Source organism: Carlito syrichta, unplaced genomic scaffold (assembly GCF_000164805.1).
Source record: "Carlito syrichta isolate Samal-C Ts95f unplaced genomic scaffold, Tarsius_syrichta-2.0.1 Scaffold314796, whole genome shotgun sequence".
NCBI classification, from domain to species: Eukaryota; Metazoa; Chordata; class Mammalia; order Primates; family Tarsiidae; genus Carlito; species Carlito syrichta.
This window is the reverse complement of record NW_007258892.1, coordinates 355,772-362,367: the sequence shown is the minus strand read 5'-3', so window position 1 is coordinate 362,367 and position 6,596 is coordinate 355,772.

The window sequence follows — 6,596 nt, the reverse complement described above, 5'->3', positions numbered from 1 at the left end:
AAGTTGAACAACAAATGTTAAGTGGGAAAATTGTTTGCTATACTTCTTAAATATATACAATTATTTTTGACAAGTCAACAAAACAAAAATAAATATTCTAAAGAAAAATGGGTAGGGCATGAACAGGCAGTTTGCCAAGGAAGAAATCCATACAGCATAGAACCAAAGGAATGCATATTAGCTCTTTTTTTTTTGAACTGGAGTCTCACTCTGTTGCCCAGGCTAGAGTGCAGTTGCACACTCAGGGCCACCCCAGCGTCATCCTTCTGGGCCCAGCAATCCTTCTGCCTCAGCCTTGCAAGTAGTCGGAACTACAGGCGCACACTACCATGCCTGGCTAATTTTTATTTATTGTAGAGACGAGGTCTCCAGTTGCCCAGGTGGGTCTCAAACCCGCAGGCTCAGGCAATCCGCTCGCCTCCGCCTCTGGAAGTGCTGGGATTACAGGCTGAGCCACGGAGCTGGCTAGGAATGCATATTAAAACAACAACGAGGAGCCTTTTATCCTTATCAATGTTTTAAATATTTAAATTAGTTTTATTCCTGCTTTTCAAGTGGGTTACATCTCAAAATGTTTATACTGGTTTCTTTTGGAGTTGTGAGGTTAAGGGTAATTTTCTCTTTTTCGTTTTGCTTTTCTGTGGTATTATTTTGCCTGTGCAATAAAGAAATAATAGTTTGTACCCACACTTAGAAAAGTCCTCACCTAGAGTCTCTGACGAGCTATTCCCTAGAGGGTAAGCAAGGACATGTCCAAACTGGGCCTTCCCCTTTGGCCCTGCCTGGAACTCACTGAACCATCCTGAATTATCCAGTTCCAGCTTTAGAAACTGGATCCTGGTGGCTGCTGTTTAGACAGGAGGCATAGGACTGGAGGTAAGGAGACCAGTCAGGAAGCTGGTGCACTAATAATCCAGGTGGCAGTTTGTAAAAAGAACACACTAGAACTTGGCATGACCACTGTCTTCAAGCAAAAAAAAAAAATTTTTTTAATGACAGATCTGTTCATGTCATATGGGAGACAGAAGAAAAAAAGAAGTCAGATATGTAGATGCAGAAAATGCTGAGCTAATCTTTGTTGGAGTAGAACATGTAAATGACAGTGCTGAAATTCCCCATGTTGGGATGTTTTCAAATTCACAGCCGGCCATTTCTACTGTTTTGAGCATTCATGCCTGGCACATATTCAAGAAAACTGAAAGGCACTTTAGTCAAGGTGCCGTCCAAACATTGCAGCTTACCAAATGTGACCCTCATCAAACCCTGTGACCATTTCACCTGGTTCCCAGCCTGAACCTAGATCAGAGAGATCATATTATTGTGTGTTGAGCTTCGTCTAAACCTGTTATAAAACAAGTCATGTCTCATAATTCTTCAGAGTTACTCTCTCCTTTCACTCAGTTTTCGACTTCCAGCACTTTCTATAGGAGGTGTGAGTGAATGTCTTTTTGTGTCAAAGCATTTACTATAGTTTTCCACTGGAGAAGACTAAGGTTGACGTGTAGATTTATGAACAATAGCTCAGGAATAACACTCCTTTGGGAATAAGGGAAAGAGGACAGGGCAGAGGGAGAAGTGAAGCTTCCAGACCCACAGAGAGCTCTGAGCTGGGATGGCCCTGCAGAACTGTCCTTAACTGAAGCCCAGGGTCAGAACCGTGCACCCCGATAGACAGGTTGTTGGATGCGCGCTGTCTCTGGGGAGAGGATGTATCCTTGGTTGAAGTGGGTGTCTTCCAGCCAAAGGAAGTCCTCAGAGAGGCAGGCAGTTGCCAGAACGAGAACCACAGTGAATGGGGATGCCATCTCCTGTAGGTGTTATACCCAAAGTTCTAACCTCAGTGAGAGGGTCATAGGACACCTTCTTCCGACAACTCTCTTACCATAAAAGCTCAGTAAAGAACACCTTCAAAAGATACTCACACCTCATTAAGTTATTCTTCGAATGGAACACTTTTTCCAAGGGCTTGTCCAAAGGAAATCATTCATATCAGTCCTCTGAATCCAAACAGAGCAAATAACTTTTGTGATAAAAACACACTTTTCTTTTTTTTTTAATTATTATTTTTTAATTAAAAAGATGTGGGGTACAATTCAGGGTTAGGTATACAAACATTGATTATGCAGGTACCCTTGTTGATGAGGTGTGTCCCTCCCTCCCCTAGCAGTTTCCCTCAACTGTCAATCCTGCCCCCAACCCCTGACAGTTTCCCATTACTGCCAAATGCTTCCTTATAGTATTATAATTGTTCAAGGTCCACTTATGAGTGAGAACATATGGTACTCTGTTCTTTGTTTCTGTGATAGATCACTGAGCATGATTGACTCCAAATCCACTTTTCAAGTATAGTAAACTGATAAAAGAATGTTGATTCCAAGAACAGAATCTGATCATGTTGTGTCTTAGTTCAGGTTGCTATAACAAAGTACCATAGACTGGGTGTTTTTCACAGTTCAGGAGGCTAAGAGCTTAAGATTGGGCTGCCAGTATGGCTGGATTCTGGTGAGGGCCCTTTATCTGGTTTACAGACAGCCACCTTCTTGTTGTATCCTCATATGGCAAAGAGAGAGCTCTGGTCTCTTTGTACCCTTGTAAAGACACTAACCCCATTCTTGAGCACTCTACCCTCATGATCTAATTATCCCCCAAAGGTCTAATTTCCAAATCCCATCATATTGGAGATTTGGGCTTCAACATATCAATTATGGAGGGCCACAGATTCAGTTCATAGCATGTTAGTGAAATAATTTTTCAAAGGGCAGCACAAAGAAGATGGGTGGCCAGAACACAAGATTTGCTCACACTCTAAATCCTCCGGAAGCTGCAGCCTTGGAATTGTGCTGCTCAGGTCTGCTATGGGGAGCACAGTCGACTGCCTGTCCCCATCCTGATCCTCTGGTCCCTCCACCACATTTGTAACAAGCTCGTGTTCCCTGACCCCCAGCTACTCTTAGCCAATGACTGAGCATGGTATGACCATTAGTGGATGCCCATTTCTGAGAAGTATGAGATTCCTGTAACAGACAATTTTGGCTCAAGGACTCCCCGTTTTCGAAAACTTCTTAGACCTGTGCCACAACCAGAGACTCTTCTTCCCTGGCCTTCTTTCCTTCTCTCCCTCCTTCAACCGATGTCAGTCCTACATCATGGCGTGAGGACTCTTCCGGTCTATTCCTGCTCCCTCATCATCCTTCCCAGGAGTGCCACCTATGGGGTGGAATGTCTTGCACATCTAATCCTGCCTTGACGCCTGCTTCTTAGAGGAGCTGAACTGGGACAGAAAGACTAGAAGTGTGGTGGTCTGAAAAGAAGGTGGTGAGATGGGCTTTGAGTGGCTCATTAAATGCCCAGCTGGCCAAGAGAATGCCATCTTGAGTGGTATACAGGATGTGGATAGTCTCTGGCACAAGGCGGTGGCCCAGTTGCAGAACATTTCAGTGATAGTGACCTGGGAAAATGGCCTAGTGGAGGGAAATGCCATTTTAGGTATGATGGTTAAAGCACTTAAAAGATATGGAGGCAGCAAGTCTGAAAGAACAGTGGAGTCAGATGGTTATTGCTATGCTGTGTAGATGCCCTGCATGGAATAATGAGAAACTAAGGACCACGGGTAAGCAGTTAACGTTGAGTGTGAGTCGGAGGTCTCCTTGATAGGTAAGAGGCTCTCATGTCCTGAAGTGGAGGAATGGGACACAGAGGAGCAAGACGGGATTTGATAATAAGAGTTGCAAGGACCCAAAGATGTTTGTATGCTTGGCCAGGGTAGGTCTACACCCTGGTTAGAAAAACCTGGAACCATAAAACATGGAATGGGACACCAGGGTAGCATCTCTGAGGAAGCTGGCTCTGCAGATCCCCAGAGCTTGCAAAGTTGGCTGACTCCTCATGTGGGAAGGCAATACCGAGGCCTCTATCACGAGGCAAGTGGTGCCCACTCAGGAGCTGCCCCAGCTCTTCCTAGAAATCTGCCAGGGTGATCATTAGACTTGAATTCCAGCGTCACCCAGCTGGGGACATGTTGGGCCTGTTTAAGGGAGGAAAGGGATAGTATATTGAAAGCATTGCCTTCAGGAGAGGATCCCTAGAACTGGATTTTTGAGGGTGCTTGATCAAGGTGAGCAGGAAAATAATCCTGGATAAATAAGAATTCATTATCTTGAGGGCACTTTGTTGGGTCATGGGACCCTGGGCAAATTCACTGCTAGTTGACTTTTAGAAGCTGAGAGAGAGCCATGGTCCCTGAAGAATGAAGTGAGAATGCCTGAATTGCCCTTGCAGCAGTAGAGGAAGGACAGAAGGTGCTGAGGGAAATGGGCTTGCCAGAATGAATTTATTGTGCTGGAGCCAGAAGACCAGACAGAGAGGTACATTCCACGGAAGGCCCAAAGAGCACACTATGTACTAAGACAATGGGAAGCGGAGGCTCTTCTCTGTAAGCATTGGATGCAGGTAAGAAGGATGATCACAAGGCTGGACTTGATAATACCCATTGGAAAAGTAGGATCCCGAAGTAATAGAAGCCAGGAGATGGCTTTAACCACCAGAGGCTTAGGGAATGTTATTACTGTAACACTTGGCAAGGGCGGAGGAGCAGCCAAGGGGGCTTGATGCACAAGGACTTGTGAAGGTTTTTAATAGCATATCGTCCCCCTAGAGGAAAAATAGAGGGACACCCAACATGGGTGCTACTTAACATCTACACCTAGGCCGGGCGTGGTGACTCAAGCTTGTAATCCCAGCACTTTGGGAGGCCAATACGAGAGGATTGCCTGAGCCTGGGGGTTTGAGACCAGCCTGGGCAACATGGCAAGACTTCAATCTCTACAATAAACGAAAAAAAAATTAGCCAGGCATGGTAGCGCCTGCCTGTAGTTCCAGCTACTTGAAGGCTGAGGTGGAAGCATCGCCTGAGCCCAGCAGGTCGAGGTTAGGGTGGCTGTGAGCATGTCACTACACTCCAGCCTGGGCAATGGAGTGAGACTCCAACTAAAAAAAAAAAAATCTACTTCTGGAAGAAGGTAAGAATGGAGGAGCAGGAAGGAGGCTGAGGGTAGCTGTCCAATGAAGTCATGCTCCTTGCTCAAGCCACAGACCTGAGTCAATCTTCACATCCAGACCCAGAACCTACTGACCTAAGAGGTCATCTGGTCCCTAGGAAGGAGGATCCACAACACTGAAAAAAGTTTTTATGTCATGATTACTCTTCGGTCTATTATCTTTGACCATTTTCTTGACTTACTATATGTTGGGGAAAGAGGAGCCCAGACATTTCACCAGTGTCACCAGAGTCTTATCGTGGCTCCTCTCTAAGTATGGGAGCTTATGGGGACAAAGCAGTAAACAGAATCCTGGATAACACCCAGCTTCCAGTGGATACATGAATACATGGACCCACCCTGTAGTCATTGCTCTAGTAGCAGCCCTGATCACAGCTTTGTGCTGGTTCTGTAATTGTGGCTGTGTCCTGTGCAAAAGAATCTGGACTACTTAGAAATTCCACAGAACGTCATCAGTCTATTACACCAACACATCAAGTTAATCAGATGGGTGAGCAAAACTTGGCTAGCACACTGGAAATCTTGTAATGACACATGCACTCCAGAGGCTGGGAGATAATCCCTATGAAGACCAACCTCCTACTTCATTTTAGGGTTCCAAAGGTCAGGGGTCTGTCAGGGAATATCTCCTGCAAAGTAAATGACAAATTATAAAATATATATTAGGTAAAAGAAAGAAACATCTTATAAATCCCCCCAAAGAGATCCCTAGACTTGTTCATAGTGTTTATGTCCTTTGAGATGTTTTTCATCCTGCACAGGGTATATACATAGCAGAAGAATATGGGGCCATGTTACTCATCACGATCCAACTTTTCGTTTATTTATTTGCACACTTGTCTGATGACTATCTTCCTCAACGTGATATGCACTCCATGAAAGTCGGGTCTTTGCCTTGTTCACTGCTACGTCCCTGGCACCTGGAATGCAGTTGGTGCTCAATAAATATTTTTTGGTAGAATGAATGAGACGCATTAGACACATCATTCTGGAGCCAGCTACTTTCCACTAGCTTCCAGATACTTGAGGTTATACTTCATCTTTTGTGAAATGTTTCACTCCAGAAGTCATGCGAAAGCAGTATTCCCACACTCCAAAGCTTCTATGAATTTCGCTTCAGAACCAAGACGCCTTAGTCTTTTGGCAGCCGTCGGGCATCTTTCCTTTTGGCCAGTACTGCTGTAGAATCTACAGCGGGCACACTTGCCTGGATCAAGTACCAAGGCCATGAATAAATAAGTTGTTCCCAGGCAAGCCTCCCACGGCCCAGGGCCGTGTCCCTTCTCCGGCCACACGGGGGCGCGAGAGCGCCACCGTCGGCGCAGGGCCCGGGCCCCTCTGGGAGAACAACTCCAGGCGGGAGTCTTGACTGCCTGGCGTGGGCGGAGCAAAAGACGCCCCGGCCCCCGCGCAGTGGGCAGGAAGTGAGGGGGCGGGGCCTCTGGGAGCGGCGCGCTTGCGCACAGGTCGGAGCGGAGGAGTCGCTCTCGCTCCCGCCGGAGTCCGCGTTCACGGTGACGCCTCGGCCCTCCTTCTCCG